This window comes from Hordeum vulgare, chromosome 7H (genome assembly GCF_904849725.1).
Source record: "Hordeum vulgare subsp. vulgare chromosome 7H, MorexV3_pseudomolecules_assembly, whole genome shotgun sequence".
Taxonomy (NCBI): domain Eukaryota; kingdom Viridiplantae; phylum Streptophyta; class Magnoliopsida; order Poales; family Poaceae; genus Hordeum; species Hordeum vulgare.
Genome location: NC_058524.1, coordinates 443,350,490 through 443,362,412, shown reverse-complemented (window position 1 = coordinate 443,362,412; position 11,923 = coordinate 443,350,490).

Genomic DNA, 11,923 nt, shown 5'->3' with positions numbered 1-11,923 from the left:
TTGCCAGTCATTCAACACTACACACTCACCAATCAACAGAGAGCGAGGTAGAGACGAGCCGGCTGCTTCCCTCTTCCTTCTCCCCACACAGCTCCAGGAGCGACATTGTACTCTGTTCCCATACATCAAACACACAAGCAGGATTAGGGGTGTTATCTCTACGGAGAGCCCTGAACCTGGGTACATCGTGCGTCCCATGCATGTACCAACCTCGTTCCCAGCGCCCACCTTTGTCCCTTCGGTTCTCACCGACTTTAGCCTACCTATGGCATATGTTGTGAGTATTCACCAACATTTGGCGCCCACCGTGGGGCCGATCGCGGCATCGGCTGGCTTCACGCGCTGGGCGGGGCCCCACACCTACACCACCGGATGCATCGCGTCCGGATCAGTCTGCATGCCCGTGGAGCTTTCTTTCGACGAGGAGACGCCCATGATGATCGACGTCCCCGTCCGCCATGCGGATTCAGACAAAGATTCTGATGACGAGGCGCTCCCTAGCATCGTCGTCGCAGCTATGGAGAACCTCATCGTTCTCTTCAGCGACCTTCGCCTCAACGACGGCCCACGCTACTTCGGCGAGGACTACAACGTTGAGGCGCTTTGCGCCATCTTCTGCAGGCTCTCTATCGCTGAAACGCCTGCCCACGACGTTTACCCCAGTAACGTCCTCATCTTCGATGGCCCTCCGTCGTCGGTGGGGTTCTTCACCCCATACCACGTCGCTGCCGTCTCCAACACCGTGGAGGTGATGGTTATCGGCGCCGGCGCCAGCACGGCTCCCGGCAAGGCGTCCGCAGGCGCTGGCGAGCCCGCTGCGGCTGCCGCCGACACTCTTCGGGACGCCATCGCCGGCCTGAAGGCTCGCAAGCGTATCTTGGAGGAGGGCATCGCCGTGGCCTCGGCAAAACGTCGGTTGGAGGCTACACATCGTGAGTATAACTCCGCATACGGTCTTTCTCCAATTTCCGAGGCCCCCAGCCGGCTTGGATCGGTCCGCAGCCGCGGACGGTTCGTCGCCGAGGTCCTAGGCGGGGACCTGCCTACCTACGAGACTCCTGCGGCCAACATGCGGGCGGTGCAGGCGGCCATGGAGGAGATGGCCAGCCTGGAAGGCGAGGAGCGCGCTTTCTAGGAGAAGTGCGTCAAGGATCTCCTTGACGCCGCTAACCAGCAGCACGCTCGGTTCGACCCCCACCAGGCTCATTCAGATTCCCCGGGGCCAAACTCGGGGGCTCGCCGCAACCCTAGCGGCCAGCACCACACCGAAGGATCTTCCTCGCATCGCCCTTCCGGCTGGAGGGGCGAGGGAAGCCAAGGCCGGCGCTCGCAGCACCAAAGCGAGCACACTTCGGGCCTGCATCGCGGAGGCGACGAGGGTGACTCGGAGTACGGGGATCTTCCCCCGCGAAGAAGTCACGCATCCGGCTCCCGAGGAGCCTCCCCTCTCGCCACCGGGGCCGGCGTATCACCGCCCTGGCCCATTCGGCCCTCCTAGAGGAAGACGGACCCGTCGGTCCGGCTTGCTTCGGCCCCCGGATCCGAGAGGAGCCGTTCCCTCGAGGCTTCACCTTGCCTCGGGATACACCGAAATATAATGGCACGGCCAAGCCAGAAGACTGGCTGATCGACTACACCACGACCGTAGGCATCGCCAGGGGCAACAAGCGCGTAGCGGTTCGCTACGTACCACTCATGCTGGCCGGCTCGGCCCGGACGTGGCTTAATAGCCTCCCGGCCGACAGCGTCAACTCCTGGGTAGACTTCGAGGAGGCGTTCGTCCGCAACTTCACCGACACTTACAAGCGCCCTGGTCGACCTCGCGAGCTGGCCATGTGCGTCCAGAAGGCCAACGAACCCCTCCGCGACTACGTCGCCCGATGTACTAAGCTCCGCAACTCCTGTGAGGGGGTGCATGAGGTACAAGCCATACAGTACTTCATCGACGGATGCTGAGACGGCACCCTCCTCAAGCACAAGCTCATGTGCACCGAACCCACCTCCTTGGCGGTGCTCATGGCCAAGGCAGACAAGTACGCCACGACCGACTCCGCAATGCGCATCAAGGTCACCACCTCGGACAAGGTTGTGCCTGCGCCGGCTACTCCCAAGCCGGCTGGGGACAACCGAGGCGGCCAGAACAACTACAAGCGCAAGGCGGATCAGATGACCAACAACAAGCTAGTGGCCAACGTGGAGGGGAGGCGTCGGCTTCCCAAGCCGGCCCTCCATGAAAGCGTCGCAATCAGGGCAACCCCAACTGGCTGCCCAAGCAGACTCTCGAGCAGCTGCTCGACGCCCCGTGCAAGATACATTCGGGGGCGGCGCCATCTGCCCATACCCTTCGATAGTGCAGCATCGCAGGCCGGCTGTCACAAGGGGAGGGAATGCCGGCTCCCCCGGGTGCGCAGGCAGCGCCCCGTGCACCGGCTCCCCATCACGCTCCGCTTCCGCCGCCGCCGCCTCGCGACGACGGACCACACCCTGACGACTACCCGCATCAAGACGGAGCATTCGTCGTCTTCACCAGTGAAGGCGACGACAAGCACAACCTGTGTCAAAGGTGGCGCGCGGCAGATCGACCGGCTCGTGGCCCAGGCTACCGAGCAGCCGGCGATTCCTTCTCCTCCGTCCCAATCGGCCGGCGAGGGCTCTTTCAAGCCGGCTAAAGAGACCAAGCAGGTCCCACTCGACCCTGCCAACCCGAAGTAGTGCATCACCATCGAGGCTGGCCTCAGCCCCAAATTGGAAGGCGAGCTTGTCGACTTCCTCCGTGAGAATCGGGACATCTTTGCATGGTCCCCCAAGGACATGCCGGGTGTCCCGAGGAAGTACGCCGAGCACAAACTTCACGTGCGACCGGATGCAAAGCCGGTGAAACAACCTTTGCGCCGCTTCGCTGAGGGGAAGCGGCGCACAATCGGAGAAGAGATCACCCGACTCCTTGTAGCCGGCTTCATCATGGAGGTTTTCCACCTGGACTGGCTGGCGAACCTAGTCCTGGTGCTGAAGAAGAACAACACATGGCGAATGTGCATTGACTACACTAGCCTGAATAAGGCCTGTCTGAAAGACCCCTTCGCGTTGCCTAGGATAGATCAAGTGATCGACTCCACTACAGGGTGTGAACTGCTGTCATTTCTGGATGCTTATTCAGGCTACCATCAAATCAAGCCGGATCCAGCTGATCGCCTGAAGACCTCCTTCATCACGCCCTTTGGGGCCTACTGCTACACCACCATGAAGTTCGGTCTGAAGAACGCAGGCGCGACATTCCAACGCTGCATGCAGCAGTGCCTACTGCCACAAATTGGCAGAAATATCCACGTCTATGTGGATGACATCGTCGTCAAGACGAAGCAGCACTTCAGCCTCCTCGACGACCCGCGAGAGACATTCGCCAATCTGCATGAATACAAGATCCGGCTCAATCCGGAGAAGTGTGTCTTCGGGGTCCCAGGTGGCAAACTCTTGGGGTTCTTCGTATGCGCCCGCGGCATCGAAGCGAACCCTGAGAAGATCAGCACCATCGAGCGGATGGTGCGGCTGGCTCGGATCCTCGACGTCCAGAAGTTCGCCGGCTGCTTGGCATCCCTCAGCCGGTTCGTCAGCCGGCTTGGCGAGAAGGCTCTTCCACTCTACCAGCTCATGAAGAAGACGACGAAGTTCGAGTGGAACGACCAGGCGGACGAAGCCTTCCGCGACCTCAAGCGGGTAATCTCGAGCCTGCCAATCTTAGCAGCCCCATCTAAAAGGGAACCCATACTCATATACATCGCGACGACCACTCGAGTGGCCAGCGTAGTGTTGGTAGTTCAACGCAAAGAGGAGGGCAAGGCCCTGCCAGTGCAGCGCCCTGTCTACTACCTTAGTGAGGTCTTGTCCGCCTCTAAGCAGAACTACCCTCATTATCAGAAAATGTGTTATGGTGTTTACCTTGCTGCTAAGAAATTGAAACAATACTTCCAAGAGCATGCCATCACCATGGTGAGCACTGCTTCGCTATCAGAGATCATGGGCAACCGTGATGCCACAGGCAGAATTGCCAAGTGGTCCATCGCCATGGCGGACCACGACATTCGGTACGAGCCTCGCACTGCCATCAAATCACAGGTGGTGGCCGACTTCTTAGTCGACTGGGCCGAGACCTAGTTCGAGCCACCGCCTCCAGACTCCACGCATTGGCGGATGCACTTTGGCGCTCGAAGATGCAGACAGGGCTGGGAGCTGGCATCATCTTGACGTCCCAGAAAGGGGACCAGCTCAAGTACGCTCTCCAGATCCATTTCGCCGCCTCCAACAACGTCGCCGAGTATGAAGCATTGGCTCACGGCCTCCGGCTTGCCAAGGAGATTGGCATCCGGTGGCTCATATGCTTCGGCAATTCGGACTTAGTGGTGCAGCAGGTCTCGGGCGAATGGGACGCCAGGGACGCCAACATGGCAAGCTACCGCTTCCTCATCCAGCAACTCAGCGGCCCCTTCGAGGGTTGTGAGTTCCACCACGTTCCAAGGGCGGAAAATGAGGCGGCAGATATGCTCGCAACGATCGGCTCCACAAGGCAGGCCATCCCAGCCGGCGTCTCCCTCGAGCAACTCCACAAGCCGTCTATCAAGTCGTCTCCGGAGTCGGCATCAATCTTCGTACCAGCCGACTCTACAATACAAGCGCCGCCGGCTCCGCGAGTTATGCCGGCTACAGACCCCATGCCGGCTAAACTGGCGGCACGGGCTCCAAATGTGGCACCAACTGAATCTACGGTGCAAGTGCCGTCGGCTCCACCAACTACGTCGGCCTCGGATCCTAATCCGGCTCCATTGGTCCACCCGACTCCAACAATGGCATCAACTACAACGACAACCCCGGCTCTGCCCGGGCTCGAACCCTCCCAGTGGGTGGACGTCATGGAGATAGACGATGAGCCGGCTGCAGCAATAGCACCAGAGACACCATTGGGCTCGGGGGCTGCAGAAGCCCCCAACAGTCAAGACGAAGCGGAGGCGGCCCTTGTGTCGGCTCCATCATGGGCTCAGGCCATTCTGGCCTTCCTTCTTCGCGGCGAACTTCCTTAGAATGAGGCGGAGGCGAGACAGACCCAGCGCAGGTCCGCCGCCTACGCCATCATCAATCGCGAGCTGGTGCGACGTAGCACGACCGACGTGTTCCAACGCTGCGTCGAACCAGAAAAAGGGCAGGAGATCCTCAGAGACATCCACCAGGGGGAGTGCGGGCATCATGCCGCCTCTAGGACCCTGGTGGCCAAAGCAGTACGCCATGGATTTTACTGGCCCACGGCCCTCGAGGAGGCTGTGGATCTGGTGGACAAATGTGAAGGCTGCCAACGCTTCAGTGCACAAAGCCATATGGCGCCTTCAGCGCTGAAAACCATTCCCTTGTCATGGCCATTCGCTGTCTGGGGACTGGACATGGTTGAGCCCTTCAAGACGGCTCGTGGAGGAATGACGCATCTTCTGGTAGCCGTCGACAAGTTCACCAAGTGGATCGAAGCCAGGCCTATCAAGAAGCTTGATGGCCCCACTACCGTCAGGTTTATCACAGACATCTCTGTCCGATATGGCGTTCCCCACAGCATCATCACCAACAACGGCACCAACTTCGCCAAGGGTGGCCTGGCGCTCTACTGTTCCAAGGTAGGCATCCGGCTCGACCTGGCCTCAGTGGCACACCCCTAGTCAAACGGCCAAGTGGAGAGGGCCAATGGCCTGATCCTAGCCGGCATCAAGCCAAGGCTGGTGGCACCACTGGTCAGGTCAGCCGGCTGCTGGATCGAAGAACTGCCGGCTGTACTATGGAGCCTCCGCACCACGCCCAACCGGTCGACCGGCTTCACTCCATTCTTTCTGGTATACGGGTCTGAGGCTATCATCCCCATGGATGTCGAGTTCGACTCGCCTCGGGTCACCTTATACACAGAAATGGAGGCGAAGGAGGCTAGAGAAGACGGTGTGGATCTCCTCGAGGAAGCAAGGGACTTGGCTTTGAGCCAGACGACCATCTACCAACAGAAGCTGAGATACTACCACAACAAAAGGATCAAGCCACTCTCTTTCAGGGAGGGAGACTTGGTCCTCAGAAGAATCCAGCGCACTGCGGGCTAGCATAAGCTCTCACCCCCATTGGAGGGACCCTTCATCGTGAGTAGGGCATTACACAACAACGCTTACTACCTAATTGACGCCCAGAAGCCAAGGAAGCGCAAGAGGGACGACTCCGGCCAGGAAACGGAGCGCCCATGGAACGCGGCATTGCTTTGCCCGTTCTATTGCTAAAAGGCGGAAGACAAGCAAAGGGAAGAGCATACACATGTATCTTCCTCCCACTTCGGGAAACAAAGAAGTTAATAAAAAGGACATGCTCCATGTTTCTTTCTACCAAGAGTTCTCACTCATGTGTATGGGCTACACAGTATCCACCTCTTGCCGGCTTGCTTAAGCTTGGAGGCTACGCAGCGCAACCCCTTGCTAGCTTTAAACAAGCTCGGGGGCTCGTTAGCCGCTCGGACGGTCAAATCCTTGTAGTCGGTCACATCGTGTACCGACTGAATCCCGGTCCATCGCTTGAACCTGCGGGCTTGCTCCGGTCGCTCGGTTCGCGATGTGACGCCGGGTCAGGTCGAATACATGCACAGTCCGACTATACTTGGGACAACCGGCTCGGGCCGGCTCGATCGTATATGCGATCTCATTCATGACTCAAGACGGCCTCTGACTGCCGGGAACAACTAATATGGTGAAAAAAGCAGGCTCCATGCTTTCTCTTGCTAAAAGAGTTTTCACTCAGTGTACGGGCTACATCGCGTACCACCTCTTGCTGGCTTGCTTAAGCTCGGAGGCTACGCAGACAAAAGCAGGCTCCATGCTTTCTCTTGCTAAAAGAGTTTTCACTCCATGTACGGGCTACACCGCGTACCACCTCTTGCTGGCTTGCATAAGCCCGGAGGCTACGCCGCGCGGCCCCTTGCTAGCTTCAAATAAGCTCGGGGGCTCGCCAGCCGCTCGAACGGTCAATCCTTATAGTCGGGCACATAGTGTACCGGCTGAATCCCGGTCCATCGCTTGAACCTGCGGGCAGGCTCCGGTCGCTCGGTTCACGGTGTGACGCCGGGTCAGGTCGAATACATGCACAGTCCGGCTATACTAGTGACGACCAGGCTCGAGTTGGTTCATTCTAGCCGGCCTCTGATTGGCTTATGTCTTGTTCTTTACGTCTTGATGGCTTCGGATAAGTGAAGTCAACCAGGAATCAAAAGACAGGGTCATAAGACAACACGCTTGGTGACGAATATAATGCTGAATATATACATTGATAAAAAGCATTGGCCCACGGCCCACGTTCGTTACATCCCTCCGGGGGTAGAACAAAAAACACAAAGGGACGCTAGTTACGGGACAGTGGCCTCAGGGGTCGTCTCGGCTGCTGCTCCTGATGTGGTAGCATCGCCGCCTCCGGCTCCTCCCGAGGTAGATGCGCCGTCTCTCCTGTTGCGGCCCCCGGCTCCGCTGATCCCGGAGTCGGCATACGCTCCACTGCTGGAGGCGGCAGCAGATTCCGCAGCCCAGGCCGCCTCCACGGCGCTGTCATCGAAGTCGTAGGGCTGAAGGCCGTGCAGATCCTCAGCGATCACGCCGCTGTTCTCGCCCCACTCCAAAACGAACTCATCCCAGGCGGCGTACTCGGCGACGCCGCTGGCTCTCACCCAGAGCTCCTCCTCCATGCCTTGCAGCTCCGCCTCTGAGTGTTGGAATTATGCCCTAGAGGCAATAATAAATATGGTTATTATTATAATTCCTGTATCAAGATAATCGTTTATTATCCATGCTATAATTGTATTGAATGAAGACTCATTTACATGTGTGGATACATAGACAAAACACTGTCCCTAGCAAGCCTCTAGTTGGCTAGCCAGTTGATCAAAGATAGTCAGTGTCTTCTGATTATGAACAAAGTGTTGTTGCTTGATAACTGGATCACGTCATTAGGAGAATCACGTGATGGACTAGACCCAAACTAATAGACGTAGCATGTTGATCGTGTCATTTTGTTGCTACTGTTTTCTGCGTGTCAAGTATTTGTTCCTATGACCATGAGATCATATAACTCACTAACACCGGAGGAATGCTTTGTGTGTATCAAACGTCGCAACGTAACTGGGTGACTATAAAGATGCTCTACAGGTATCTCCAAAGGTGTTGGTTGAGTTAGTATGGATCAAGACTGGGATTTGTCATTCCGTGTGACGGAGAGGTATCTCGGGGCTCAATCGGTAATACAACATCACACACAAGCCTTGCAAGCAATGTGACTTAGTGTAAGTTGCGGGATCTTGTATTACGGAACGAGTAAAGAGACTTGTCGGTAAATGAGATTGAAATAGGTATGCGGATACTGACGATCGAATCTCGGGCAAGTAACATACCGAAGGACAAAGGGAATGACATACGGGATTATATGAATCCTTGGCAGTGAGGTTCAAACGATAAGTTCTTCGTAGAATATGTAGGATCCAATATGGGCATCCAGGTCCCGCTATTGGATATTGACTGAGGAGTCTCTCGGGTCATGTCTACATAGTTCTCGAACCCGCAGGGTCTGCACACTTAAGGTTCGACGTTGTTTTATGCGTATTTGAGTTATATGGTTGGTTAACGAATGTTGTTCGGAGTCCCGGATGAGATCCCGGACGTCACGAGGGTTTCCGGAATGGTCCGGAAACGAAGATTGATATATAGGATGACCTCATTTGATTACTGGAAGGTTTTCGGAGTTACCGGGAATGACGAATGGGTTCCGGGAGTTCACGGGGGGGGGGGGGGGCACCCACCCCGGGGAAGCCCATAGGTGTTGGGGGTGCCGCACCAGCCCTTAGTGGGCTGGTGGGACAGCCCAAAGGAGGCCTATGCGCATTGGGAAGAAAATCAAAGAGGAAAGGAAAAAAAAAGAGGAGGTGGGAAAGGGAAGAAGGACTCCACCTTCCAAACCAAGTACGACTCGGTTTGGGAGGGGAATCCTTCCCCCCTTGGCTTGGCTGACCCCTTGGGGGTTCTTGGACCCCAAGGCAAGGCTCCCCCCTCCCTCTCCTATATATAGTGGGGTTTTAGGGCTGATTTGAGACAATTTTGCCACGGCAGCCCGACCACATATCTCCACGGTTTTACCTCTAGATCGCGTTTCTGCGGAGCTCGGGCGGAGCCCTGCTGAGACGAGATCATCACCAACCTCCGGAGCACCGTCATGCTGCCGGAGAACTCTTCTACCTCTCCGTCTCTCTTGCTGGATCAAGAAGGCCGAGATCATCGTCGAGCTGTACGTGTGCTGAACGCGGAGGTGCTGTCCGTTCGGCACTAGATCGTGGGACTGATCGCGGGATAGTTCGCGGGGCGGATCGAGGGACGTGAGGACGTTCCACTACATCAACCGCGTTCACTAAGGCTTCTGCTATACGGTATACAAGGGTACGTAGATCACACATCCCCTCTCGTAGATGGACATCACCATTATAGGTCTTCGTGCGCGTAGGAAAATTTTCGTTTCCCATGCGACGTTCCACAACAGTGGTATCAGAGCTAGGTTCATGCGTAGATGTCTTCTTGAGTAGAACACAAAAGTTTTTGTGGGTGGTGATGTGCGTTTTGCTGCCCTCCTTAGTATTTTCTTGATTCTGAGGTATTGTTGGATCGAAGCGGCTCGGACCGACATTACTCGTACGCTTACGAGAGACTGGTTTCATCGCTACGAGTAACTCCGTTGCTCAAAGATGACTGGCGGGTGTCAGTTTCTCCAACTTTAGTTGAATCGGATTTGACCGAGGAGGTCCTTGGATGAGGTTAAATAGCAACTCATATATCTCCGTTGTGGTGTTTGCGTAAGTAAGATGCGATCCTACTAGATACCCATGGTCACCACGTAAAACATGCAACAACAAAATTAGAGGACGTCTAACTTGTTTTTGCAGGGTATGCTTGTGATGTGATATGGCCAACTATGTGATGTGATATATTGGATGTATGAGATGATCATGTTGTAATAGAAAATATCGACTTGCACGTCGATGGTACGACAACCGACAGGAGCCATAGGGTTGTCTTTATAACTAACGTTTGTGCTTGCAGATGCGTTTACTATTTTGCTAGGATGTAGCTTTAGTAGTAATAGCATGAGTAGCACGACAACCCCGATGGCGACACGTTGATGGAGATCATGGTGTGGCGCCGGTGACAAGAAGATCGTACCGGTGCTTTGGTGATGGAGATCAAGAAGCACGTGATGATGGACATATCATGTCACTTATGAATTGCATGTGATGTTAATCCTTTTATGCACCTTATTTTGCTTAGAACGACGGTAGCATTATGAGGTGATCTCTCACTAAAATTTCAAGACGAAATTGTGTTCTCCCCGACTGTGCACCGTTGCTACAGTTCGTCGTTTCGAGACACCACGTGATGATCGGGTGTGATAGACTCAACGTTCACATACAACGGGTGCAAAACAGTTGCGCACGCGGAACACTCGGGTTAAGCTTGACGAGCCTAGCATGTGCAGACATGGCCTCGGAACACATGAGACCGAAAGGTCGATCATGAATCATATAGATGATATGATTAGCATAGGGATGCTTACCACTGAAACTATACTCAACTCACGTGATGATCGGACTTGAGCTAGTGTAAGTGGATCATGAACCACTCAAATGACTAGAGAGATGTACTTTTTGAGTGGGATTTTAGCGAATAATTTGATTAAGTTAAACTCTAATTATCTTGAACATAGTCTAAAGTCCACTTTGAATATATTTGTGTTGTAGATCATGGCTCACGCGACAGTCATCCTGAATTTTAATACGTTCCTAGAGAAAGCTAAGTTGAAAGATGATGGAAGCAACTTTGTAGACTGGGCTCGTAATCTTAAGCTAATCTTACAAGCTGGGAAAAAGGATTATGTCCTTAATGCTGCACTAGGAGATGAACCACCCGCTACGGCTGATCAGGATGTTAAGAACGCTTGGTTAGCACGTAAGGAGGACTACTCAGTAGTTCAATGTGTAGTCTTGTATGGCTTAGAACCGGGACTTCAACGTCGCTTTGAGCGTCATGGAGCATTTGAGATGTTCCAGGAGTTGAAGTTTATCTTTCAGAAGAACGCCCGGATTGAGAGGTATGAGACCTCCGATAAATTCTATGCTTGCAAGATGGAGGAAAACTCGTCTGTCAATGAACATGTGCTCAAAATGTCTGGGTACTCAAACCGTCTAGCTGAGCTGGGGATTGAACTCCCGCAAGAAGCTATCACTGACAGAATCCTTCAATCACTGCCGCCAAGCTATAAAGGCTTTGTGTTGAACTACAACATGCAAGGGATGAACAAGTCTCCCGGCGAGTTGTTTGCGATGCTGAAAGTCGCAGAGTCTGAACTCCGTAAAGAGCATCAAGTGTTGATGGTGAATAAGACCACTAGTTTCAAGAGAAACGGCAAAGGCAAGAAGGGTAATTCGAAGAAGAGCGGCAAGCCTGTTGCCAATCCGACGAAGAAACCCAAAGCTGGACCTAAGCCTGAAATAGAGTGTTACTATTGCAAGGGTATGGGTCACTGGAAGCACAATTGCCCCAAGTATCTAGCTGATAAGAAGGCGGCCAAAGAAAAACCAGGTATATTTGATATACATGTTATTGATGTGTACTTAACCGGCTCTCGTAGTAGTGCCTGGGTATTCGATACCGGTTCTGTTGCTCATATTTGCAACTCGAAACAGGAACTGCGGAATAGACGAAGGCTGGCGAAAGATGAAGTGACGATGCGCGTAGGAAATGGTTCCAAGGTTGATGCAATCGCCGTCGGCACAGTTTCACTTCAGTTACCATCGAGATTAGTTATGAACTTAAATCATTGTTATTTAGTGCCTGCG